Here is a 27391-nt window from a genome sequence, read left to right as displayed (position 1 = left end):
GCTGTCATGTACTTGGATTTTGACAAATGCATAATCTCATGTATCCACCACGACAGTATCCTACGGAAGAGTTGGATTGCCCTAAAATCCCTGTGCTTTACCTCTTCGTCCCTTGCCCCCCAACTCCTGGCAACACTGATCTTTATACTGTTTCTATAGTTTTGCCTTTTCTGGAATGTCGTGTAATTGGAATATATGAAAACTATGGAACAGTGTATATAGCCTTTTCCAGTTGGCTTCCTTCACTTAGCAATATGTGTTTAAGTGTCCACTATGTCTTTTTGTGACTTGATAGCTCATTTCTTTTTTTTTTCTTTTTGTATATTGAGTCATAATATACATAGCAAAAAATGTTTCATCTTAACCATTTTTAAGTGTACACTTCAATGGCGTTAAATACATTTCCACAGTTGTACAGTCATCACCACCATTCATCCCCATAACTCTTATAAATCTGAAACTCTATACCTATCAAACAATAACCCTCCCTTCTCCCCTCCCCCCAGCCCTTGGCAGCCACCATTCTACTTACTGTCTCTATGATTTGACTACTCTCAGTTCATACAGTATTCGTCTTTTTGTGACTGGCTTATTTCAGTTAGCATAATGTCCCCAAGGTTAATCCATGTATAGCGTATTGGAGAATATGCTTAATTTTTAAGGCTGAATAATATTCCATTGTATGGATATACTACATTTTGTGTATCCATTCATGTGTCAATGGACACTTGGGTTGCTTCCACGTTTTAGCTGTTGTAAATAATACCGCTATGAACATGGATGTACAAATATCTCTTCAAGGCTCTGTTTTCAGATCTTTTGGGTGTATATGCAGAAGAGGAATTGCTGGATCACATGATAATTCTATGTTCAATTTTTTGGAGGAACATCAATACTGTTTTCCATAGCAGCTGCATCATTTTACATTCCTATCAACAGTGTACAAGGGTTCCCATTTCGCTGCATCTTGGCCAACACTTGCTGTTTTCTGTCTTTTCAATAACACTCATCTTACTGGGTGTGAGGTGGTGTCTCATTGTGGTTTTGATGTGCATTTCCCTAATGATTAGTGGTGTTGAGCATCTTTTCATGTGCTTATGTGCCATTTCTAAGTCCTCTTTCGCAAAGGAGTCTTCAAGTCCCTGCCCATTTTTGAATTGGCTTGTTTTTAGTTGTTTAATTTAGGACTTCTCTGTATATTCTGGATACCAGTCTCTTGTCAGAAATATGATTTGCGAATATTTTGTCCCATTCTGTGGGTGCCTCTTGATGTATCAACTTATAAAATTTTCGTGGAGTCCAATTTTTCCATTGTTTTTCTTTTGTTACCTGCGCCTTTGGTGTCATATCCAAGAAATCATTGCCAAGTCTGGTGTCATGAATATTTGATCTTATGTTTTCTTCTAAGAGTTTTCTTGTTTGAGGTCTTACATTTATGTCCTTGATCCATTTTGAGTTAATTTTTGTATATAGCGTTGGATGGGGTCCAGCTTCAAGCTTTTGCATGGGGATATCCAGTTTTCCCAGCACCATTTGTTGAAAAGAAACCTTTCTCCATTCCATGGTCTTGGCACCCTTGTCAAAAATTACTTGACCATATATGTGAGAGTTTGTTTCTGGGCTCGCTATTCTATGCCATTGGTCTCTATGTCTGTCTTTATGACAATACCATACTATTGATTACTGTGGCTTTGTAGTAAGTTTTGAAATCAGAAAGTGTGAGTCCTCCAGTTTTGTTCTTCTTTTGCAAGATTCTTTTGGCTATTCTGAGTCCCTTGAGATTCCATGTGAATTTTAGGACGGGTTTTTCTATTTCTGCAAAAAACATCATTAGGATTTGACTAGGGAATACATTGAATCTATAGATTGTTTTGGGTAATACTGACTCTTTAACAATAGTAAGCCTTCCAATCCATGAACATGGGATGTGTGTCCATTTATGAATGTCTTCTTTAATTTCTTTCTGAAATGTTTTGTAGTTTTTATGGTGTAAGCCTTTCATCTCCTTGGTTAAGTTAATTCCTAAGCCTGTTATTCTTTCTGATACTATTATAAATGAATTGTTTTTGTAATTTCCTTTCCAGAGAACTCATGATTCGTGTCTAGAAATGCTGCTGATTTTTGTGTGTTGATTTTGTATCCTGCTACTTTTCTGAATTCATTTGTTAGATCAAACGGCTTTTTTGTGGAGTCTTTTGGATTTTCTACATACGACATGATATCATCTTCAAACAGAGACCATTTTACTTATTTCTTTCCAATTTAGATGCCTTTTATTTATTTATTTTTATTGCCTCATGGGTCTGGCTTGAACTTTCAATACTGTGTTGAATAGAAGTGGTGAAAGTGGGCATCCTTGCCTTGTTCCTGGTCTTAGAGGAAAAGCTTTCAGTCTTCCATCATTGAGTATTATGTTTGCTGTGTGTTTTTCATATATGGATTTTGTTATGTTGAGGCACTCTCCTTCTATTCCTAGTTTGTTGAGTTTTTTATCATGAAAGGGCATTGAATTTTGTCAAATGGTTTTCTGCATCAATTGAGTTGGTCATTTTTTCCCCTTCATTTTCTTGATGTGGCTTATTACATTGATCAATTTTTGTATATCGAACTCCCCTTGTATACCAGGAATAAATTTCACTTGGTGGTAGAGTATAATTCTTTTAACATGCTGTTGAATTCAGTTTGCTAGTATTTTGTTGAGGATTTTTGCATCCATGTTCATCAGGGATAATGGTCTGTAATTTTATTTTCTTTTAGTGTCCTTGTCTAGTGTTGGTATCAGGGTAATGCTGGCCTCGTAAAGTGAGCTTGGAAGTGTTCCCTCTTTTTCAATATTTGACAGAGTGTAAGAAGTCTTGTTTTTAATACTTATTTATATGTTTGGTAGAATTCACCAGTGCAGTCATCTGGTCCTGGGTTTTACTTTGTTGAGAGATTTTTTTTTTAGATTTCTTTAAATATTGGTGACATATAACATAGATAAGTTTTAGGTGTTCAAGATGATGATTTGTGAAAGGATTACCACAATACGGTGAGTTAACACCTCCATTCCCTCACATAATTAACTTGGTTTTTCTAGTGATCACTTTCAAGATCTACTCTCTTAACAACTTTCAAGTCTATAAGAATATAGTATTGTTAATTATGGTCACCATGCTGTACATTAGATCCCCAAAACTTGTTCATTTTACAGCTAGAAATTTGTGCAATTTGACTCACATCTCCCCATTTCCCCCAACCCCGCGACCCTGGGAAACCCATTTTTGTCTCTATTCCTTTGAGTTGGGCTTTTTTAGATTTCACATATGAGTGAGAATATATAGTATTTGTCTTTCTCCGTCTGACTTATATCATTTAGCGCAATGCCTCAAGGTCCATCCATGTTGTCGCAAAATGCAGGATTTCATTCTCCTGCATGGCTGAATAATATTCCATTATATATTACATGTATACATATATCTCACATTTTCTTTATCTATTTATCCATTGATGGACACCTGGATTGTGTCCATGTTCTCTGTGAATAATGTTGAAATGAACATGGGGGTGCAGATATCTCTTCAGAATAGTGACTTCAATTCCTTTGGGTATACAGCCAGAAGTGGAATTGCTCATTTATATATATTTCTATTTTTATTTTTTTGAGAAAATTCCATATTTTTTCCATAGTGACTGTAGCAATTTACATTCATACCATCGGTGCACAGGGTTCTCTTTTCTACACAGCCTCGCCAACACTTGTTGTCTGTTGTCTCTTTGAGAATAACCATTCTAGCAGGTGTGAGGTGATATCTCATTGTAGTTTTGATTTCATTTCCCTGATGGTGAGTGATTACGAGCATCTTCTCAGGTACCTGTTGACCATTTTTATGTCTTCTTTGAAAAAGTATCTATTCAGGTCCTTTGACCATTTTCATATTGTTTTGTTGGTTTCTTTGCTGTTGAGTTGTAACAGTTTCTTATATACTGTGGATATTAGCCCCTTTAGTTTGCCAATTGTTTCATTTGCTATGCAGAAGCTTTTTAGATTGAAGTCATCACACTTGTTAAGTTTTGCATTTGTTGCTTGCACTTTTGATATTATATCCAAAAAAATCTTTGTCAAGACCAGTTTCATGGGGCTTTTTTCTCTATATTTTCTTCTAGTTGTTTTATATTTGGTGTCTTACATTTAAGTCTTTAATTCAATTTGGGATCATTTCTAGAGTGGTGTAAAATAGGAGTCCAATTTCAGTTTTCTGCATGTGGTTATCCAGTTTTCCCAGCACCATTTGTTGTAGAAACTATCCATTCCCCATGGAGTCTTCTTAGCTGACTTGTCAACTGTTAGCAAACTGTATGTGTGTGGTTTTATTTCTGGATCCTTGATTCTGTTCCATTGGTCTAGGTGTCTCATTTTATACCTGTATCATACTGTTTTTATTACTATAGATTTGTAATAAAGTTTGAAATCAGAAATTGTGATGCCTTCAGCTTTTTCTTTCTCGGGGTTCCTTTGGTTATTGGAGGTCTTTTGTGGATCCACATGAATATTAGGATTATTTGTCCTATTTCTCTGAAAAATGCCATGGGAATTTTAATAGGAATTGCATTGAATCTTGAGATGGCATTGAGTAGCATGAACATTTTCAAAATATTAATTCTTCTGATCCATGATCATAAGATATCTTTTCATTTCTTTGTGTCTTTAAGTTCTTTCATCTGTGTCTTATAGTTGTCAGTTTCTAGATCTTTCACCTTCTTGGTTAAATTTATTCACGAGTATTTTACTGTTTTTGATGGTATTGTAACTAGGATTTTTTTCTTTATATCATTTTTAGATAGTTCATTGTTAGTGTAGAGAAAGGCAACCGATGTCTATATGTTGATTTTGTCTCCTGCAGCTTGAGTGAATTTGTTTATTAGTCCTAACAGTTTGGGGAGGAGTCTTTAGGTATTTCTCTACATAAAATCATATCTGCAAACAGAGACCACTTTGTTCCTTCATTTCCAATTTAGATGCTTTATATTTCTTTCTCTGGCCAAATGTCTCTGGGTGAGACTTACAGCAGTGTGTTGAAGAGTGGTGTTGAGACTGGGCACCCTTGTCTTGTTCTTTGTCTTAGCAAGAAAGCTTTCAACCTTTCACTGTTCAATATGATGTTAGCTGTGGGTTTGTCATGTAAACCTTTTATTATGTTCAGGTATGTTCCTTCTGTAACCCTTTCTTGAGAGTTTTTATCATGAGGTGGCGTTGAATTTTGTCAAACTGCTTTTTCTGCATTGAAAGATTATTTTAGGATTTTTATCTTTCATTCTATCAATGCGGTGTATCACATTCATTGATTTGCATCATGTTGAACTTGATCATGTTGTTTGATCCTTTTTTTTGAGTTTAGATAGTTTTGTTCTAATGTGTCTTGGAGAAGAAAGTTTTAGTTTGAAATTTTAGGGTGACCAATCGGCATCAGGACCTTGGATGTCTACATCTCTCCCCAGATTTGGGAAGGTGTCAGCTGCTACTTTTTTAAGTCAACTTTCTTTTCCTTTCTCCCTGTCTTCTCCTCTGGTACTTTAATAATGCTTATCTATTTCTTTTCAAGGTATCCCATAATTCACACTACCTTTCCCCAATCCTATCCGTTCCTTTTTTTCTTTTTGCTCCTTTGACTGGATGATTTCAAATGACACATCTTCTAGTGCACTAATTATTTCTTGTACATGGTTGAATCTGATTTAGAAGGTCTCTATTGAATTCTTCAGTTCAGTCGTTGTGTTCTTCAACTCTAGGATTTCTGTTTGTTTTTCCTTAATGCTTTCTGTTTCTATGTTGAACTTCTCACTTGTTCATGCACTATTTCCTTATTTCATTTAGTAGTCTATCTGTGTTTCCTTAGAGTTTTATGAATTTCTCAAAGAGCATTGTTCTGAAGTCTTTGTCACATAGTTCCTATATCTCCATTTCTTGGTCGGTCATTGGAGTTTTATTCTTTTTCTTTGGTGGTGTCATGGATCTTTGATTATTCATGATCCTTGTGGCCTTCCGTTGGTGTCTGCAAATTTGAGGAAGTAGACACTTCTTCCACTCATTACAGATTGGCTTTAGTAAACCAAAGCCTTCACATTCAGCCCATCTAGGGGTCCTGGGTGGGCCATCTGGTGGTGTCCAGGGGCAGGCTTGCTGCTGGAGCCCTTGAGCAACCTGGTACTGGGGTGAGTGGAAAGCTTGCGTCCACAGTATTGTGTCTGGCCCTGGGCAAAACTGGGACCCTGACATCATGAGTAGCCCCACTGGAGCCTGTTTTGGCAGGTCCTCATTGAGATCCTGTGACCACAGTAGTCATCCAGGGCCATGAGAGTTGGCCAGTGCTGGGATGATCTGAGAGTCTTGGCTCACGGGAGCCTGCCAGGAGCCTGTGCCATGAAAGACAGTTTGTGCTGGTGTAGGCCAGAAGTCTAGATTCCTGGGAACCTGGGGCCACAGGAGCTACCTGAGATTGCAGGAGCCAGCAGGCGCTGGGTCAAGATGGAAGCCTGGGTTCATGGGAACCTGCCGGTGCCTGGTGCCATGGGAGCTGCCTGGGGCCGCCTGAGTCAGCAAGCACCTGGGTGGGCTGGGGATTTGGTTCTGTAGAAGCCTGTCGGAAGCCTGGTTCCATGAGAGCTGTCTACGGCTGCTGGAACTGGCAGGTGGTGTGGTGAGCCATGGGCCTGTGTTCCTAGTAGCCCCCGGGGAGCATGGAGCCATGGAATCTACCTGGGGTTGTTGGAGCCAGTAAATGCTAGAGTGACCTGGGGTCCTGGGTTTGTGAGAGCCCAATGGGTGCCCTGTTATGGAAGCAGCCTGTGGCTGTGGGTGCTGCCTGTGGCTGCCTGGAGTAGGCAGAAACTTGGGGAAGCCAGGGTCTGAATTCATCAGAGTCCACCAGGAGCCTGGTGCCAATGACACCACTTGTGGTCACAGGAGCCACCTTGGGCTGCTGAAGATCGCAGCCCCTAGGCTGATATGGGGGCCTGGGTTTCCAGGAGCCTGATGGGAACCTGGTGTCAAGGATGCTGCTTGGGGCCGCCAGAGCTGGCATGCTCCAGGGTGAGCCAGGGGCCCGGATTTGCAGAAGCCTGCAGGGAGCCAGCTAGGTCCACAGGAGTCAGCCTGGGGCTGGGGCAGGCTGGCTCAGGGATCTGTGGTGAAGTCGAGCATTCACTTTACTCTCCTTTCGTTGGGAGGTTTTTGATTACTGATTCAGTCTGCTTGTTTGTTACTGGTCTGTTCAAGATTTCTGTTTCTTCATGATTCAGCCTTCATAGGTTGTTTCTAGGAATTTATCTATTTTGTCTAGGTTACCCAATTTGTGAATGTACAGTAGTTCAGAATAGTCTCTTCTGGTCTTTTTCTTTCTGAAGCATCAGTTGTAATGCCTCCTCTTTCATTTCTGATTTACTTTATTTGAGTCATCTCTCTTTTTTTCCCTAGATATTGTATCTAAGGTTTGTCAATTTTATTTTTTCAAAAAATCAACTCTTACTTTTATTGATATTTCATACTGTCTTTCATTTTTTCCCACTCTCCTCTTGGTGACTTCCATCCTTCTGCTAACTTTGGGTTTCATTTTTTCTTTTTCTAATGCTGTATGTTGTAAATCAGGTTGTTTCTTTGACATCCTTCTTCTCTTATAATGTACAAGTTTATCACTACAAAGTTTCCTCTTAGTACTACTTTTGCTGCATCCTATAAGATTTGGTGTTTTTATTTTTTCTTTTTGTATGTCTTGAGCTATTTTCTAATTTCCCTTTTGATTTCTTCTTTGATCTAGTGGCTGTTTAAGAGTTTGTTGTTGAACTTCCATGTATTATGAATATCCCAGTTTTCCATCTGTTATTGACTTTTGGTTTCATGCCATTGTCTTTGGAAAAGATACTTGGTATGATTTCAGTCTTCTTAATTTACTTAAGACTTGTTTTGTGACCTAACACGTGATCTGTTCTGGAAAATAATGTGTGCCCTTGAGAAAAGACTGCATTTTGTTGCTGTTCAGTAAAATGTTCTGTGTATGTCTGATAAGTCCATTAATGTTTTCATGTCTGCTGTTTCCTAATTTTCTATCTGGATATTCTATCCATTGTTAAAAGTGGGGTACAGAAGTCCCCTACTATTTGCAAGTTATATAACTGAGAATGCTCTAATATTGAGACTATATAAAGATCTCTTAGAACTCAATTATAAAAAACAAAGAAGTTTGAAATGAAACTTCATTCAAAGAAGTTTGAAATGAAACCATTTTCATTGGTTACCCAATGAAAATGGGTAACTAGCTGCAATGGACATGTCTCCAGGAGAAACATAGATGGCCAATAAGCACTAGATAGATGTTCAGTATCATAAATTATTAGGAAAATGTAAATTCAAAGCATAGTGTAATACTATTTCACACTCAAAATGAAGGCTATACTCAACATAATGGAAAGTAACAAGTGTTAGTAAAGATATGGAGAATGGGAAACCCACATACATTACTGGTGGGAAAGTAAAATGATGCAGCCACTGCAGAAAACAGTTTGCCATTTTTAAAAATCTTAAACCTAGAATTCCCATGGACCAGGAGAGTCACAAGGTAGGTATGTCCAAAAGACCATTGGAAACATATGTTCAAAGAAAAACTTTTCCATGGATATTCAAAGCAACATTATTCACAATGGTCCAAAAGTGGAACAAACCCAAATTTCTATCCAGTTATGACTGCATAAACCAAATGTGCTCTATTCATAATATAGGACATTATAGAGCCATAAAAATGAATAAGCTACTGCTACATGCTCGGCCATGGATGAACCTTGAAACATGTGTGCTCACTGAAGTCGCCCACAAAGGCCACAGATAGCATGATGCCATTTGAATGAACTGTCCAGAATAGGCAAACCAATAGGGAGAGAAAACAGATGAGTTGTTTTCATGGGCTTGGGTTAGGAGAAAATAGTGTGAATGAGTATGGGTTTGTTTGGGGGTGTTGAAAATGTTCTGGAATTAGATAGTGGTGATAACCACACGACATAATCATTGTACTAAATGGCACTGAACTGTATACTTTAAATGCTTACAACAGTGTATTCTGTGTTAAGCAGATTCTCCATAAAATTTTTGAATTTTTTAAATTAATCAGGGTAATGATTAATTTTAATTTAGTTAATTTAAAGTTGGTTGGGATAGTTAATAAGGGTAATTAATAGAGTTATTAGGGGTAGGGCACATTGTAGCCAAGAGAGTAAATATCCGATGATGGCTATAGTAACAGATCCTATAATTGTACAAGCAACAGTCTAAAATCCAGTCTGTTTCCATTGTCCCCAACTTGGAGAGACCAGCCATGAAAATATGTCAGTGATCTCGTGGGCCTTGGGTATCTTTTAAAAGATTTAGGTAACATTACGCAATATTTTAACCTCTTGGGCCATCTGGTGGAGGTAGGTTTGAACTTGTGAGTTGATGTACATTCAGCAAGTGGTTCTAAGAAAGGCAAAAACCCCTCCTTCGTTGGTTGGTATAGACAGTCTAGGGACAGGCCATTCTCTAAAACCATTTAGGCAAGAGACTCATGAGACTGTTCCACAAGGGCTAGGATAGGGTCTTATGGAGTTGTTGTCGATGTTGGGTTAAGGTTTTCGATACTTCTTGGTTGCCTCAGTTACCTGATTTTGTGTGGGTAGGGCCACCGCACCTGTGTCCAGTCCAGTCAGTCAGTCCTAGTAGAAATCAACACCCAGTCCTATAGGACTGACAGTGTCTCTATGGGTTGGTGGTAGCCAGTCAGGGCAGGAACCTCGGGGGACCCGCAACCTGAGGGAAGCAGGCTGAGATAGACACAATGATGCATTGCAGAATATAGCCTGGAGAAATCTGCTCAGAGGGCTGGGGAAGAGAGAGCCTCACTGGGTGAGAGCCTTGTGATATCAGCCTACAGTAAAACCCAAAAGTGGATGCTCCTGGTGTGAAATATTCATTAGGGCCCTTGGAAGTAAAACCAGTAATTTGCACCCATTCACTAGTTACCTATGCTATATGATTTCAGGGGGTATGGTTAAAGTGTTTGTTGGCCAAGAGCTGTTTGGGCCTGGGCACAAAATCACCAAGGTGGCCTCGAAGGCTACCCCAAAATGACCCCTCCAGGAGCAGTTGGGGCAGAAAGTGGGGGGAGCATTTTGAAGGAAGCCTGGGGCAAAGATGTTGTGCGATTGAGTTGGGTACAACTGAGTGTCTCCGCAGGGTAAGCCCTTCAGCTGGGGTACAATAGATGATTGGAGGCCAAATGACAGACCCTGTGACTCCTGATTCCCAGTGCACGGGCAGGCCTCTCAGCCCATTGGACATAAATGGTGGTGGTGTTGTGAAGCATCTTGATGGCAGTGTGGAAAGTATAGGGGACATGTGGTGGGAGACGTCATGATAGTGTCGGGAGGAGCTGTATGTGAGATTACGGTGTTGAAGGGAAAGGACTGGAAGCAGGTGCAGTGGGTGTGTGACCAACAATGGTCAGTGAAGGGACAGCCGGGGTGTAACTGGGGAAAGCAGGGACCAGCAGAAGTCATGTGTTTAAAACAAGACACCAGGCCCAAATGGAGCCGCTTAGGCTATGCCTCACATAAACAAGTCGAGACTTAATTAGACTTTTGGCCCTCCCAGGAATAGAATCTTAAAGCAGTCAATCAGGAATCACCTGATGCGCAGCAGGTAGCTCATCTTCCTGATAGAGCCCTGCCATCCTCTAAGGAAGGTAACCTTGCAGTAACCAACCCGCTTTTTTATCTAGTGTAACTTCCTTGTTCTTGCTCCCTTCTGCCTACAAAATCCTTCATTTTGTAGAACTCCTTGGAGGTCCTTTCTCTCTGCTAGACTGGATGCTGCCTGATTCATGAACTGTTGAATAAAGCCAATAAGATGTTTAAAATTTGCTCAATTTTATTTTGTTTTGTACCAGTTTGGTGGCAGCAGTGGGATCCAAAGGAGACACCTGATGGCTTCGAGGATGAGAAACACAGTCATTGGTACCCTCAAAACCTTTGAGTTCTCCATCTTTTTCATTGTTTCTGAGGGCTGTGGGTAAGTTCCTCTTGGATATGAGATCCACTCTGTTTGCCGTGAGCTCCTGATCTAACTGGCTTTCCAGTCCAGGGTCAGTGGGTCAGTCTAGACTGACAGGATGCTCTAAGAGAGCATCAGTCTTAGCATTGGTTAGTCAGCAGTGCCAGGCAAAGGCTTAGCGGTTCAGCTTGAGCTGCCAGATGGTTCTGCCAGGAACCCGAGTCCCTGGCCCTTAATTAGTCCACAGTCCCCATTTGTTGGGGTCTGCTGGTTGAGTCTGCAGTCTCCATGTGTTAGGGTCTGCTGCTTCAGTCTGTGGTTCTTGCTAATGGAGAGGAGTGGAAGAAATGTGTGCTCCATGCACACCCAGTCTTTGAAAACTTCCCACGTGCATTTTACATGCATTTTGCCCTCTGTTGACTGTAGATGCGTTCTAAGGAAATGGTGAAGGCACAGTGAGGAGGAACTGTGGGTTTCTGCAAGACTACCTCGAGGAGTGCCGCCCCCTCAACCTGAACAGCCACCTGGCACTAGTAGAAATGAAAGACATCCCATCACCGTGGATAGGAAGACTCCTTATTGTGCCGGTGTCAACATTATCCAAAGAGATCAACAAATGCAGTGTAGTCCTTATCAAAATTCCAAGGGCGTTTTGTGCTGAAATAGAAAAAAACCTAACCTAAGATTCTTATGGAGTCTCAAATAAGCCCAGATACCAAAAATAATCTTGAAAGGAGATACTAAGTTGGAGGACTGATTCTTCCTGATTGAAAACTTACTATAAATCTACAGTATCAAAACAGCATTGTCATGGCATAAAGACAGACATATTGACCAATGGAAACAGAATTGAGAGCCCAGAAATTAACCCTCACCCATGTGATCAAATGATGTTTGACAAGGGTGCCAAGATTATTCAATGGGGAAAAGTCTTTTCAACAAGTTGTGCTGGAAAAAGTGGATATCTACATGCAAAAGAATCAACTTGGACATTTACCTAACACTGTACGCAAAACTTGATTCCCAGTGAATCAAATACCTAAGTGTAAGAGCTAATGCTATAATACCCTTAGAAGAAAACATAAGGCAAAACTTGACAAGATAGGATTTGGTAATGATTTCATGGTTCTGACACCCAAGAGCAGCCAAAAAAATAGGAAAATACATATGCTGGACTTCATGGATATTAAAAAGTTTTGTGCCTCAAAAGTCATTATCAACAGAGTAAAAGCACAGCCCACAGGATGGGCGACCATATTTGCAAACCATGTATCTGACAAAGGCTTAATATCCAGAATAGATAGAGAACTCCTAAATTCGACAACAAAAAACAAACAACTCAAATCAAAATTGAACAAAGTATATGAGTAGACATTTGCTCAAAGAAGATCTGCAAATAACCAATAAGCATATGAAAAGATGCTCATCATCAGTAATCATTAGGGAAATGCAAATCAGAAACACAGTGAGAGACCACCTCACATTCATTAGGATGGCATCTATCAAAAAAAAAAAAAAAAAAAAGAAGAAGAAAAAGAATAGAATCACTGTTGGCCAAGATGTGGAGAAGTTGGAACCCTTGTGTACTGTGGTGGGAATATATAGTTGCTGTAGAAACCAGTATAACAATTCCTAAAAAAAAATAAAAATATAATTATATAGGACCCAGCAATTCCTCTTCTGGGTGTATACCCCACCAAGGAGTTGAAAGCATGTTCTCAAAGACACATTGCAACACCCATGTTCATGGCATCATTATTCATAATAGCTAAAACATGGAAGCCACCCAAGTATTGTAATCGAGGAAGGCCTCACAGCCCAATGCACCCCTTAGCCAAACGGGATACCCACTCTTGTAGAAGGAAAAAAAGCTTTATTATGAGGTTGGCCAGCAAGGAGACAAAGGTTAAATCTTTCTCCCCAATGGGCTGTTGAAAAGGGCTTTTCAAGGGCAAAGGAGTGGGTGCAGTAAGTTTGGGAGCAGTCCTAGGTATTTTGTGCAAGCACAGATTTTCATGTTCTGTCACACATCCCACGTTCAAAAGGCAGTGTCCTTAACATGATTGGCTGGGGAGTTCTTGGTCCCCCAGTTCATCCTCCAGTCACTTATGCAGTTGCAGTTTGAGTCTTGCAAGCCATCTTGTTGTCTCATTGGCTCAAAGTAGTTGAAACTTGCTTAAGGAAGAGAAATGGAGTTTCTGAAAAGCAACTCACGGCCCAAGATTAGATCCTTAGTAAATATCATATGGGATATGGCTTAAGAAAGTAGTCTGCAAGGTACTGTTGAGAAAAATCTGGCTGGAGCCCCATTTTATTTTGGGCTTGGTTGTGGGCCTTGCTATGGTATCTGTCCAGGGATGTATGGATGAGCAAAATGTGCTATATACATACAATGGCATATTATTCATCCTTGAAAAATGAAGGAAAGTCTAAGATACGGCACACCATGGATGAACCTTCAAGATATTACTCTAAATGAAATAAGCTAGTCACAAAAATACAACCCTGTGTGATTTCCCTTCTATGAGGTTCCTGAAATCACCAGATTCAGAGAGACAGAAAGTAGAATGGTGTTTGCCAGTGGCTGGGAGCAGGGGGAATGGGGAGTAATTCATGAATGGGTATAGAGTTTCAGTTTTGCAAGATGAGAAGTGTTGTGAAGATGGATCGTGGTGATGATTGCACAGCAATATTAATGTCTTCAATACACTTAAAACATACTTAATGTATCTATGGGGCCTGATGACTTGTCCTGGCTGAGCACATGCTTGTGCTGTTGCACATCTTACCCCTCACTGTACATTTGGGAAACTGGCCTAGAAAGAAGCAGATACCGTCCCAGACCACAGGAGGTCGTCAGAGTCCTGAAGACTAGAGAGAGCTCCAGCTTACTTGGCCGAGGCTCCACCCCTTCCCTCAGGTTTCCTTTGGTAATGAGAGGCGTTAAGATCCTAGAGGATTGCTGCCCACCCCTTTCCATATGGGGTCATTTTCCTCTCCTCATCATCACATGTGCACAGGCACACTCACTCACACTTGAATTCTCATATGGAGAACTCGGAGGTGCAGTCAATAAAGAGCCAACACTGGGCAAGTGACAAGAGGCATGAGGGAGAGAGGTTGGAGGCAGCTCTCCCACGGGGCAGTAGCATCCATTCTCCTCGATTCGTGCGCAGGGGCCCAGAGATGGGAAGAGGAATCCCTAAGGTTCCTAGGTGTCTACCTATTCCAGATCCATCCCTGGCCCAGCCTGGGGATCACAGGACTGGGGTCCTGCAGTCCACCTCTGTGGGCACTCAGAACTGTCATGAGCCCATCCTCCCCTTGTGTAGGCATTGGGAACAGGAGAGAATACTTCAGTGAGGGTCCTCCTGTATAAAGTGGAGTGCATCCAGCGAGTGACTCCAAGTGTTCCATGCACTCACAACATGTCTGTTGGACTAGGTTCTCTGTTGATGACCTACTGTGCTCTGAAACCCTGAGAAAATGCTTTCCAGCCCCTGGAGATCCTTTAGAACTGAGGAGGCTAGGGGGCTTGGGTGGATGAGAACTGAGGATAAGGAAGAAGATGCCAGAGCACTGGACACCAAGTCTAGAGTCCAGGGAGAAGACTAATCCTTGTTGGACCCTTGCGGTCCTCATCTGGAGGTAAGGGGAACCATTGTCATGGCAGCAGTTAGGATGCGTTAGGAGTGAAGAGGACACCTGGTGGGGAACAGCAAGAGGGGGGCACGGTAGGCTCCCAAGACTCCTCCCACTCCCTCGAAGCTGACAGGTCCTGCTGCTTTACCCCTGGGATCCTGGAGAGCCTCTGCCTTGAGGACACCTGAAGAAAGGTTGCTTTCTGTTTGGAGTTCCTGCCTGGGCAACAGTGCTAGTGCTGGCCACGAGGGGGCGGGCAGCCTCTTGTGTCAGTGGTGGCCAGTGAGTTTTTGTTTTTATTTTTTTTCAGTTGTATTGAGATATACTTGATATACAACACTAAGTTAACATTGCTGTGTGGTATATTTGAAACTTGCTAAGAGATAGATCCTAAAACTTCTCATCATCAGGAAACAATCTTTTATTTCTGTTTGGTGATTGATGTTAACTAAACTTATTTTGGTAACCATTACATAATATATATATATCAAGTCATTCTGCTGTAAACCTGGAATTTACTCGGTGTCCACTGAACTTTTCTTGAGCTCCTGGAGCAGCGAAGAGTCAACCAGAGGTCTTTCTGGCTGTCCCCCTGCCTCAGAAACAACTTGTACCTCCTATTAATAGTGTTCATCTCCAAAATGAAAGTTGGTCAAAAGCAGGGGGCGAGGTGCAAGATCTACCCATGTACTCATTCAGCAGCTGTGCCCTGAGCGCTCATCCTGTGCCAGGTGCCCTGGTGGGCTGAAGTGAAGGATGAAAATGACCAAGTGGTCCCTGCCTGCTGGGAGCTCACAGTCTAGATGGGAAATGGACAAAAGCAAAGACATGAGAAAGAAAAGAGCAAATGCTGTAGAGAAACACATCAGGGGGCTGTGAGGGAGGGCTGGGCATCACTGGGTAGGAGGGTCTGAAAGACCTCACTAGGGTGACTATTTCTGGTACCAGAATGAAAAGAAGGAGCCTGCCCTGCACAAGTCTGGGAGCAGTGTGTCAGGGAAATGGCACCTGAGCTCACAGGCAGAAGTGAGTTTGGCCAGAGGAGGTTAGAAAGGTGGCCAGTGCAGCTGGAGGGAGGCTGGGAGGAGAGAACAGGAGCTGGGGTGGAAGGTAGGGCCAGGGCCTGGTAGGCTGTGTTCGTTACCTTTCCCTCTCTGACTTCATTGCCCCTAACCTTGCATTTCAAAACATCAAATGTTGACAATCTCACAATTTTTGTGGATCAGCAATCAGGCATGTTTTAGCTGGGTGCCTCTGTCTCAGTGAGTTGAACAGATTGGGGCTGTGGCCTCAACTGAGGCTCGACTGGGGGAGGACTGGCCCACAAGGTCACTCTCAGCCTTCAGGATTCATTTTGGATTGAGAGCCTGAGTTCCTTTCTGTCTGTTGGCCCAGGCACTCCCTTGCTTCTCTCCTCAATGTGCCTCACACATTGGGCAGCCCCAATACACCGGTATTTGATTCCTCACTTCCAGGGATTTGACAGAATGAGAGAGAGAGAGATGGCACATGAGAGAGGGAGCAAGAGGAAGTGAGAGACATTTTTAGTTAAAATTTAGACAAGACATCCCATCACTTTGGCTCTTATTATGTTCAGAAGCCAGTTACTAACCACTTTGTGGTTCCACGGGGATGTGTATAATATGGGTGGGGCTTACTGAGTACCACTGTGGAGGCTGCCCACCTCATAGACCAAGATGAGACACTTGGGTCTCATTCTCCATAAAACAGGAAACAATCGAATGGTTTTATGTCACACGATGGCAATATCTGAATTTCCATTAGTTGCAACCCCCTCATGGTGCTGACCTGAAAATGAGGCCAAGTTGGAAATGACTGTCCCAACATCACATTCTTGGAGCCCAGGCCTGTTTTGAGTGGTGTTCTGTACTACATCCCACCCCTCCTTGTTATTCTTCCATCTCTAAGTTTGTGCCTTAGGTACATGTGACACCAGCCCACAGGGGTAATAGATATTATCTCATATACACCGGGTGATGTCCCTAGGAAGTAGATTCTAGGCTGATCCCCATGGTGCAGGTTTAGAGACTGGGGAGGACCTGAGAGGCACAGGGACTATCCCAGGATGAAGAACTAGTAAGGAAAAGGAGGTCTGCATTCATCTCTGTCTCCTTAAAGCTAGGTCCCTAGTTAGGTTTCCAGGGAGCTGTGGGTAGGGCTGTGTAGGCTCATTGTGTACAGTTCAGGAGATGACGTGGGGTCATAGACCTCAACAGATCTTAGAACTCAGGTAACCACGCACCCACAGCCCCCCATCCAGCTCACTTGATTGGAGACAGTCAGCAGGCAAAGATGTTTTGTTGTTGTTTCCCAACTTTTGGAGGATCTGGGCTCAAAAAATCCCAGAAAGAGAATCTTTTTGGTAGTTGGCAATGTTGGCTCAGCCCTCATTCTTGACGCCTCTGGGTGTCTGGCAGGAGGCAGTGAAAGGTAACACGCGACAGCCCAGGAAAGGCTAGTGCAGGCCAGGGCACAGCTGTGATCCCACCTGATCAGCCCCACACCCCTTGCCCCTCTTTGTGTGTGTGTGTGTGTCTGCATGTGTCTGTGAGGAGGGGAGAAGTCAGAACATAAGGGTCGGGTCATTCCTGAGCAGGAGCTGGTTGTTAGGTGTCGGAAACCTGGTGAGTCTGTCATGTTCATACCCCAGGCCATGCCTGGCAGCATGAGAAGGTGAGCTCCTCTAATCATGATACCGAGCATTAGAGGATTCATCTCCTTCCCTCCCTGACCACAGTTCTTTGCAGGGATGCCCCTCTGTGCGTGAACTGAGCAGCAGACTTTCTCTTGGGGGTCGGCCCCAGTGGCAGTGTGCATGCAGCCCCTGATTCCTTCTGGCCCAGCTCCCAGGCAGTCTTTGCAGAACTCCACTCAAGAGGTTGTCGAGTAGTTGCCCAGTGGTTTCAACTCCACCTACTCACTAGACAAGGGGCAGGTACATGAGGCCACCCACACTTTCCAGTGTTGCTCTGAGATGAGAGCAGGAGCAGAGGGTCTCCACACTCAGAAGCTTGAGATGACGGGGTTGGACTAGAACTAGGGCGGAACCAGACTGGGGCTGTCCCTTTTTCAAGCTAAAGCGGATGTACATGAATGTCACCTTGCCTGGTTAGGAGAGGAGCTGCCGTGACCCTCTTACCCTTGTCCAGTGTGAGCTTCTGGAGGCCACTGAGGCAGAGCCAGAGGGTAAGGGGGACTGCAGGCTGGGTATTCCTGGAAGGGAGGGGGATCTTTCCTGTGTTTAGAAGGACACATGGAAAGTCAGCTATGTGGGTGAACCTTTCTCTTTATCCCGCTCCAGCGTCAGCTGCAGAGCTCCAGTCAGCGGCAGAAGCAGAGCAGTGGGCAGTGGTGGAGGTAGAGCTGGCTCCAGCTCCGTTGACACCTCCTCCTCTAGCGCTGGAGTCAGCGTCCCCTCCATCAGCAGTGTTGGAGCTGGAGCAAGGGCCAACATGGGCTCCAGCAGGAGTGGGAGCTGCTGAGCTGGAGTCACCTGGACCATCATTTCTAGTGAGAAATCCATCTCCACCTGTGGCTCTTAAGGAGGGTGAGAAGCTTAATCTCACGGCCTTCCCTCTTAAGCTGGTGATGGAGCTGTTGACCGTGATGGATCCGGTGAGCAGCTGGGCTTTCAGGGCGGGATGGGGCAGGCCTTCCCTCTGCCATCGTTGCCCCAGACCTGATCCAGACTGCTATGATCTGGGCCCAAATCCAGGCTCCACCCTTTACCAACCATAAGACCTGGGCAACTTTCTGAACACCCAAGCCTTTGCTGTCCACCTGCAGACCGTGGAGGTGGACATTAAGAGGACCTGCTGCACAGAGTGACTGTGCCAACTCCATGAGGTAGAAGAGATGGAAAGCTGGGTGGGCCCTGGCTCATCTGTGCAGGGAGAGGCTCACTGTGTACAGCCCGGTCCCTGGTGGCCTAACCGGCTGCTCAGGAGGCTCAACAGCCTCAGGACTTATTAGACATCTGATGTGTATTTCACTACAAGGGAGACAGACAAGGCCTGTGGTTGTAGCTGCCACAGGGGGATGTGCATCAGAATGTGGAGTGGGACCAGAGAGGGGATCAGGGTATTGGAAGATGCCCCCTTGGGATGAGCCGAGTTGAGCCACCGTCTGGAGCTTGGAGTTAGCCAGGACGGGCTGGGTCAAAAGCCCCTCTCCCTTCCCTGCCAGTATTGGGTCCTGGGTCATCCTGTGCTGGGTGTCCTCGGGGGACAGAGAAGAAAAGCCAGGGACTGTCACAAGGCTCAGGCCACATCCTGAGCTTTCTGAGCTCCAGCTCTAAACTGTGACTCCTGTGTGGGACTTTGGGGGCTGTGGACACAGACCTGGGGTGTGGCAGGGCTGGGTGACACTCCCCCTGTTCTCCAGGACCTCTTCCGGAAGGTGGTGCCCTCTCCGTGCCTGGGCTCCACCTGGGGCAAGAGGAGCAAGCCCGAAATGAACACCAGACACCTACCGTCCAGGCCACCATCGACCACGTCAGAAGGGTGGCCAGCTTCGTCATCACCCCCTGCCTCAGGGACCCGAGCATGACAGCCCAGGACAGGGCGAGGGTGGTGGAGCGCTGGATCCAGGTGGCCCAGGTGTGCTGTGGGAGGCCCAGTGGAGTCCCTCTCTGAAGCCTTGGGAACTGCCTCTCCACCTTTATCAGCTCCCAGGATTGCAGTGTGTGGTCTAAGCCCTTGCACAGTCCCTAGGCCCTTCCTGCTAGGGGCCCGCTGACTTTGACTCCAGGTCCCAGTGAGAGGATGCTCACTTCCTACCTGGCTCCTTCCCTGGGTTGAGCTAAAATCCTGTTCCCTGTGAGTGTTACTCTTTGGGTCCTAAATGTGCCCTTCTGGGACTCCCTGAGCATCTGTCTCATCCAGGAGGGGAGATTTAAATAGAAGGGGACTGAAGCTAGAGCAAGTGGGGCTACAGTGCCCCACCTCACAGCTCATTCTCTTCCCTTCCCCAGGAGTGCGAGATCCTGAAGAACTTCTCCTCGCCCTGCACTGTCATCTCTGCTCTGCAGAAAACCTCCACAAGCCACCTGAAGAACACACGAGGGAAGTTTCCCGGTGGGTAGGCCTCTCTCCATAGGAGGACCAGGGTGGATGGGGGATCTCCTGTATGTCTGCCATTGGCCCCTCAGTCAGCTGGGAACTCCTGGGAGGTAGCAAATGCTGGGGACCGGGCCTGGGCCTCGGCAGGGGTCTCTAAACCTCCCGGGGTCCTTAGTGCACCAGTTCTGCTTCAGGACTCGGTTTCCCTAAGTGTCAGGTACTAAGTTGAGCCAAATTGGGGATTTTCAGGTGTTTATAGCAACAAAACTCTATGCCCATTTGAAACTCAAAGCAGTCAAAACAGAGCTGCTCAGTTGATCTGGGGAGTGGAGACCCCAGTGACCAACAGGAGAGCCCCCTCCCAGTACCATGAGACCTTAGCGCTCAGAGGAGCCCAGTGAGAACACTTCTCCAGGCCATTTGAATCTCGGGTTTGCAAAGAAAAGGGATTTGCATTTAGACCCCTCACATTATTCCTAAATTTATCCCTCGTTCTTTCCCCTCCCCTGAGAGAGAGCCCTGAAAATCTTCAGGAACTCAATAGTCAAGACAAGCCCTTGAGCAGAGAACTGATGATCAAGGTAGAGTGGAGGCTGGGGGTCTGGAAAGAGAGGAGGGGTGCGGAGGAGGGGCAATAGGCAGGCTGTGGTTTTGATAGTTTCTCACTTGAACTTTCTCTGAAACATTCCCGTCTATCTCATCCAGGTTAACAAGCAGAGGGATCTGTTCTGCCCATGAGCAGGTGGGGTGCCGTTTGTGGGCAGGAGGCCCTGGTCATGAGACACAGTGGTGTTGGCTGGGCTGTTCCAGGAGGAGTTGCCGAGCTGGCGCCATCAACAGGTCTCTGGCTTCCATGTATGTCCATCCTGCAGGATGTAGCTTCTTCCATGCTGTTGGGTGATTGGTGTGGGTTTAGCCCTCAGCCTAAAACTATCCTCAGGAAGCCAGGACCCCGCTGCTCCTTCTATCTTCACCACATCTCCAAGGGGCTGCAGCCTGCCTGCCCCAGGGATGCGCATGGCAGAGGATTCCCATGGCCCAGGTGGACAAACAGGCTGCTCATCCTTAGGTGAGAGATGTGTGTGCATTCTGGGACTCCCCCCTGGACCCCTAGAGCAGTCACTTGAGTGAACCACAGGAGTCTAACCTGAGTGCCTGGTTGGCAATGACATATGCCCCCGGTGGCTTATGAGAAGCGTCTAGGCAACTGATGGATTCTTAGTGGATCCTGCTGAAAGGAAGTTAGGAGTCTCATGTAAACAGGGAATCAAAATGTCCTGTCATCCCCTTCCCTGTTGATCAGAGGTGGCACCTTGGGGGTCCAGTTCCTGAGTGGATAAAGAAAGAGTTCAGGGGCCTGCCCAGTGGTGCAAGTGGTTAATTGCGCGCACTCCGCTGCAGCGGCTGAGGGTTCACCGGTTCGGGTCCCATGCGCGCACCGACGCACCGTTTGTCGACCTATGATGTGGCAGCGTCCCATATAAAGTGGAGGAAGATGGGCATGGATGTTAGCCCAGGGCCAGTCTTCCTCAGCAAAAAAAGAGGAGGATTGGCAGATGTTAGCACAAGGCTGATCTCCTCACAAAAAGAAAAAGAAGGATTCAGTGCAGGGGAATGTCCTGAGGCGTTCCTTGGGGAGGAGAAGGCTTTGGCTTGGCCTCTGGCCCAGCCTGGGTGCCAGACACTCCACGGGACTGGGGCAGGCAGGAGCCACTCAACCAGACTCCCAAGACACCACATCCTCTCCATCCATGACTCGGCCCAGGACCAAGCTTTGAGAGGTCAGGGGACAGGACTGTTTTCAGTGGTGGGGCTGGGGGTTAGGCGAGGATGTTGGAACAGGGCCTCTGGCTGAGAGGGGCAAGCGGCCTCTCCTCTGTGGGCCCCTGAGCAACTCTCTGCCCATGTTTGGGCCTTTGTCTCCTATTGAGGGAAATGGGGGGATGGTGATTGTGTGGTGCAGGCCTCACAGGGTGGTGTTGAGATAAGAGGGAGGAAAGAAATGTGGGAGCTTTCTGCCTGCTCCACCTGGAGGGGTGAGGGCCAGAACAAGGATGACAGTCTTGTGACACTGAGTCCTCATGAGAACCTGTGTGGTAGCTGGAGTTCTCACACTTTCCAGATGAGGAAACAGGCTCAAGGAGGCCAGGCCACGAGCCCAAGCTCACACCCAGAATGAAAGTTGGAGCTGGGCTTGTTCTGGAATCACAAGACCTTGGAGGATGGAATGACATTGGTACCAGTTGACTCAAGTCAGATGTCTAGTGTCGGAGGCCAGTGGTGCTGGAGAGAAATGGGGTGAGGGGAGTATCGCCTCGCTGACACTGTCCTCGACCCTGACAGGAGGGGCCCTTCACGTTTGCCCCCCCAGAGAGCAACCCCCAGAGAGTGCAGGAGAAGCAGCAGCAGCAGCAGGTGAGTGTGCCTGTGGGGGAGGGGCTCTGCGCTCCCAGCTGGAGGCCTCAAATCAAGAGAGGAGGGTCCTTTCTCTTGGTGCCACAGTGCCCAAATCCCCTAGTAGAAGTGACCAAGAGGAGGGCCTGGAAGAGCTGGTGCAGGATGGGTTGTTTTGGGGAGGGCCAGGGAAGGCACACCCTGTGATTTGCCAGAAGCCGGCCCTGGGAGGTGAGGAGGAGGACTGTGGTGTTCTTGGGGTGTGAAGGGAGTAGGAATTGACGGGAGGCTGCTGAGGGTCCTAGGCTGCTCCTCATGGGAACCCTGTGGTGGGCCAGGAGGCTGAGGGTGGGGACTTTTCAGGAGAGGGTCTACATGGGGTCTACTTGAGAGCAAGGGCTCATCCCACCTGCACCCCGATGTCACAGGGTGTCTTCCCCTATCTTGGCAATCTGCTCAGTGACCTGCTGATGCTGCACCTGGCGATGAGTGACTATCTCGAGGTGGGTGAACCTGAGGACTAGGCAGGAAGGACCAGGATTCTGAGCCTTGGGATGTGGGAGCCCCCAAACTGAGCTCTGAGTTCTCAGCACTTGGCACATCTACTCTCATGAGAGCCTCGCAGCTGCTCCTGGGAGCTGGGGCATCAGGCCCATCTTAGGGATGAGTGTAAAGAGGCTCTGCCAGAGACACCCGTTCCAGTTCCCCAGGCTGGGGAAGCTCAGAGCTGCCTGATGGCACAGCTGCGTGAGGTTTTATCTGAGCTGGACTCAGCCTCTAACTCCTATGCTGCCCATGGAGGGACAGAGAAGTCGGGCGCCCCCAACTCAGGCAGCACATAAGTTGCTGAGCAGTCCCCTCTGCCTGAGGCCTCAGCCTCCAAGTCTGTCATCAGAGAGAGTTGTGCTGCCAGGTACCTCAGTCTCACTCCCATGTCCTCCTAATCTGGAGCCCAGAGCCCGGCCTAGGTACAAGTCCTGTTTTCTCTGCATGCCTGGCCCCCTCTGGGGACCTGGCAATAGTGCAACACGAGAAGGGGTGGGCATAGGGGGTAGTCAGGCTAGGGGGCTTTGTCTGATGGACTCTGGCTGTCTACCTTCCAGGGGAATGAGATCAACCTTGAGAAGAGGACTGAGGAGCAGCTGTGGCACTCCCTGCAGGGGAGGAGAAGGAGGTGGAAATCAGAGACCTTCTGGGCAGAACAGTGCCTGGCTTCACCTCCTGTATCTTACATTGTGTGGAAGAGTTTGATAACAGAGCAGTGGGAGACCCATCCAATTGGCGGGTGGGTTGAGGGGAGGATGGCATCAAGGATATCTTCCTGGAGGAGGGGCTGATTATTCCCATTCTGAGAACTGGTAGATCCTGGATGGAACTGGAGGGAAGGATGGTTTCCAGGACTGGTCCCCTGCCCCACTCCTCACCTCCAACAAGGCCCCTGCAGCATCCCCCACCCAGGCCCTGTGTGCATCCTCTCCTTCCCTCTGGTCCCAGGAATACCGAGTCATGAGGAAGATCCTGCTGCTCCAGGAGGCTGCCAAGAATTACAACCTAGAACCCGAGGGAGCGATTTGCGGCCTGGTTCCAAGACATGGAGTTGCTCAACGAGAATGAGAGGTGAGGCTGGGCAGGAGTTGGGTGAGGGCAGGGGTGGACTCTCCCTGTTGGCCAGTCCAGAGAGCCTGTCTCCATGGTCCCCCACTCATCCCCCGGCCTTATTACATGGCGACATCTGGGACACCCAGACTCCAGCTGCTGGGCAGGCAGCGGGGCGACACCTGAGGTGTGGTTCCTGGTAGGCTCACAGATGCCTCTCTGTCCTGTAGCTACAACCTGTCCTGCCAGCCAGAACCCTAGACCTAGTTGGCCTGCAAAATACGCAAGGCCAAGAAGAACCGGCCATCATCAAGGTCTGGGGTGAGTGAGTGTCTGGGCCGGGGTGACTGACTCCTGGGGGTTCAGTAAGGCTTCGGGCTAAGCGTGGCCTTGGGGAGTTGGATAGCTGGCACTGGGATCCCAGCTCCACTATTGACCAGTCCTGCGACTGGGGTGACTCTCTTCAGCTTCCTGAGACTCCGTTTCCCCCTCTGTGAAATAGGTGATACTAAATGATCGCTCACGTGGCAGGGACGAATGGGGTACTGGTGGCTGACAGCACTGAGCACAGGGTCTGAAGCACCCAGTGCAGTGGGGACAGGGTGGGGGGCCATGATTCAGAGGGAGGCCGCAGAAGATAACCCGACTCTTCTACTCAGCCCCCAGGCCCCAACACCGAACCCCGTACCAGTGGCTGATCACAGCCCCATCCTCAGCAGCAGGGACACAGTTGGGATGCTTGCGATGCACCAGGCCAGCTCCTCCCACTTGATGGGAAGGGGAGCATTGTAAGCTGATTCCTGGGGTCCCCTGAAGCCCAAGAGAGAAGGGACGACCCCATCCCAGCTCCCTGACATCTCTACCTCAGCACCTACTCACCCATTGGGGAGGGCCAGTGGTTATTTGTTGTAAATAATAAATGACATATTTGAATATTATATTAAAGTCCTGTTCCCTTTATAGCTTGGGAGTTGTGGTGTGGTTCTGTCGCTTTCTGTAGGCATGTGAGTGAGACACAGAATCTCACATTTCTCCTTGAATCAAGAACTCTTCTGGGTCATCAGCTTATTTTATGTGGGAGAAGGGAGAAGGGCCAGCCCCTTTTTTGGCTAGTGACATCACTCCCAATTCCCCCTAACTCCCAGGACAAGTTCATTTCAGTATCATTCAGCTGCTCCAGGGGCAGACACGGCCCCCCGCCCGTTCTCTTGGGATTTAAAGGTTGATGGTACTTTCAAAGGCAAAGCAACAACCACTGAAATGTGGGTGTCTTGAAAACAGCACTACCCAGGACCAGGTCGTGCCATAGGCAGGGGGTGCCTTTCTACATTCTGGAGGAAGAGGGAATGTTTTCTGCTTCTCTTGTTGAGGTTTCTTTTAACCAAATTTTAGGAACTTGTAGTTTTCTAGTTCAATCTCTGGAATTGCATCAGCTCTAAGCTGGGAAAACAATGTAAAAAGATCAAAACATGCACTTGGAGAGGACAAGGCCCGAAAAGGTGATTTGCAAATGGACTAAAGGCAGACAGGACTTTCCCTCCTGAGACCCCTCTAGTGCCTCCATGTTCACTACTGACCTAGAATTGAATCCTGCTGGGATCCTTGTCCAGGACTCTGAATTCTGTTTACTGCTTGTTTTGTATCCAATGGGAAAGATTTGTGATGCAGCTTTAAGGCTACCACTGGGCCTCATTCCATAAACACGACCGCTTTCTGTGAACCAGGATTTCCAGCACACCTGCCTTCCGTATGCTATTCACTTTAGGGCAGAAATTCCCTAGAAGGCTCCTCCCTGGCTTGGCCTGATGGATCCCGGGTGAGCTCTACTTTGCCAGGATAAGGGACCATAATCCTGACCAGTGAGTGACCCCACACTGTCCCTTGCTGTCCAAGGTGAGATTTGAGGCCGTGTCATTCTGAGGTCCACGGTCTTGGACAGTCCTCCAGTTTACACACTCAGTGTTGATGTTGCCAACTTGTCCAAATGGGGCAATTGGGCCCGAGCCATTAAAGTGTGTCACTCCTGGGTGGTTGTGTTTTTTTCCCCAGTCTTGTGCTGTGGTTACATTACAACCACCCGATGGGGTGTGAACCTGTTTGGAGCTTTGAAAGATGAGGCATGACAAGGGTGTGGGGTGGTCCAGCAGGAAATGCCACAGAACTGATGATCCATGGTCATGTATGAACACAGCCTTACCAATTAAAATACTGAAATGCTTCCCATCTGGTGGTGAATAGATACTGCTCTGAGCTCACACTGAGAACCCACCCCACGACAAGGGCTTTCAAAGGGTTACCAAGTGGCATTTTGAACCTCATCCCTTGGAAACACCATGTAAGACAAGGGCCAGATGAATCACTTGGCACTTGTGAGTTATCGCCTCCTGTCTGATGGCTGCAAGTGTCACCCAGACACACAGGCTGGACTCTGCCAGGGAAGCCTTCTTAGGACAGCTAGAAACTGAGGATGACTCCTGGTTCCCGGCATCCCAGGCCCTTCCTGACATGGCACAGCCACCCAGGAAAGTGGTTTCGTAATGGAAAGACTGGGAAGGCAATACTTCGCCTCCAAAGAGAAAGAGAAGTGCCAATAGCGAAAGCTTGATCCCTCAACTAGTCAATTAAATCTCAACAAGCAGTGAGTTCTTGTCAGATTACTGATGTCGAAATGGTCTCTTTTGATAATAGCATGATCCCCCAGCTGCCATGTCCATCTTCATGAATCCAATTTCCAACACATATGGATCTAAAAAACTGAGGGACATCTGGTATTTCCTTAGATGCAACTCTGAAGTAGCATGCAAGAAGGAACACAAAAATGGAGACCAAAAGTAAATATCTAATTTGAGAACATAGACATCGAAGTGCTTTTGAAATAATATTTTGGAATCTATTGGAATATTACACAAAAAGAATAATCCACTTTAAGTAGGTTTTACTGTGACTGTATGGGGCAAAACTGAATCATCCCGTGACGTTGATAACTCGCTGCTGACTTGAAAGTACAAATAAATAACATACATAGTAAAGGAAAATGAGAGAACAGCATGAAAAAGGAAGATCTTTCTCTCCTCACTTGAAACTCAACCTCTCACCTCAGAAAGAAATCACTGTGTATATTTTCTGTCACGCAGCAGAGTTTAATAAAAGAAACATATTGGTATATTTCAAAGTTTCAGGAGCTCAAAGCAAGGAAACATTAGGGACGCTGCCAAGAGACCTCACTGAGGTGCCTGCTCCATTTTGTCTGCTGTCAAGACGGCCTTCTTGGCCCCTCACTTTCTCTCCCTCGCTAGCAAGTCTGTCCGCCATCAGTGCTATCACCAGTCTCTCTCCTGTTCTCTTCACTGCCCTTTCCTCCTTCCTGATACCTTCCTCAGTCGCCAGAAGTTGTTGGCAGTGGAACTGTGGAATGCCCAGATCAGCTCCTGGAATCATCTCTGCCAAATCTGAAGACCGGCAGGAGTGGGCATGGGACCTAGAGTGTAGACCACCTGCGAGCACACCTGGCAGGGATTCACCTGTATGACTAGGTGCAAGTGTTTCCAACGCTTTGGCAAGATTGAAAGGATTTACTAGTTGTCCTGCACTTCTGCAGGCCTTGAGTCCTTGTGGTCTCTTGGGC

At 46.4% G+C, this 27391-nt stretch overlaps 1 protein-coding gene across 5 annotated transcripts in view; it reads left to right on the top strand.

Moving 5' to 3' along the window:
• LOC131410026 (ral guanine nucleotide dissociation stimulator-like) overlaps positions 1–27391 on the top strand; it is a 192741-nt gene that overhangs the window by 46281 nt on the left and 119069 nt on the right. The window contains exons 1-2 of one of the 5 annotated variants that reach the window (XR_009221112.1): positions 19780–19791; positions 22120–22191. The exons of 1 other annotated variant lie outside the window; for it this stretch is intronic. The gene's annotated coding sequence lies outside the window, so the exon portion shown is untranslated. Of the gene's footprint in view, positions 1–19779; positions 19792–22119; positions 22192–23445; positions 23788–24033; positions 24088–24425; positions 24555–27391 lie in introns of those variants that run through there. 3 more of the 5 variants (XR_009221109.1, XR_009221110.1, XR_009221111.1) reach the window with 3 other exon arrangements.

This window comes from Diceros bicornis, chromosome 9 (genome assembly GCF_020826845.1).
Source record: "Diceros bicornis minor isolate mBicDic1 chromosome 9, mDicBic1.mat.cur, whole genome shotgun sequence".
Taxonomy (NCBI): Eukaryota; Metazoa; Chordata; class Mammalia; order Perissodactyla; family Rhinocerotidae; genus Diceros; species Diceros bicornis.
This window is presented reverse-complemented; position numbering and strand designations above follow the sequence as displayed.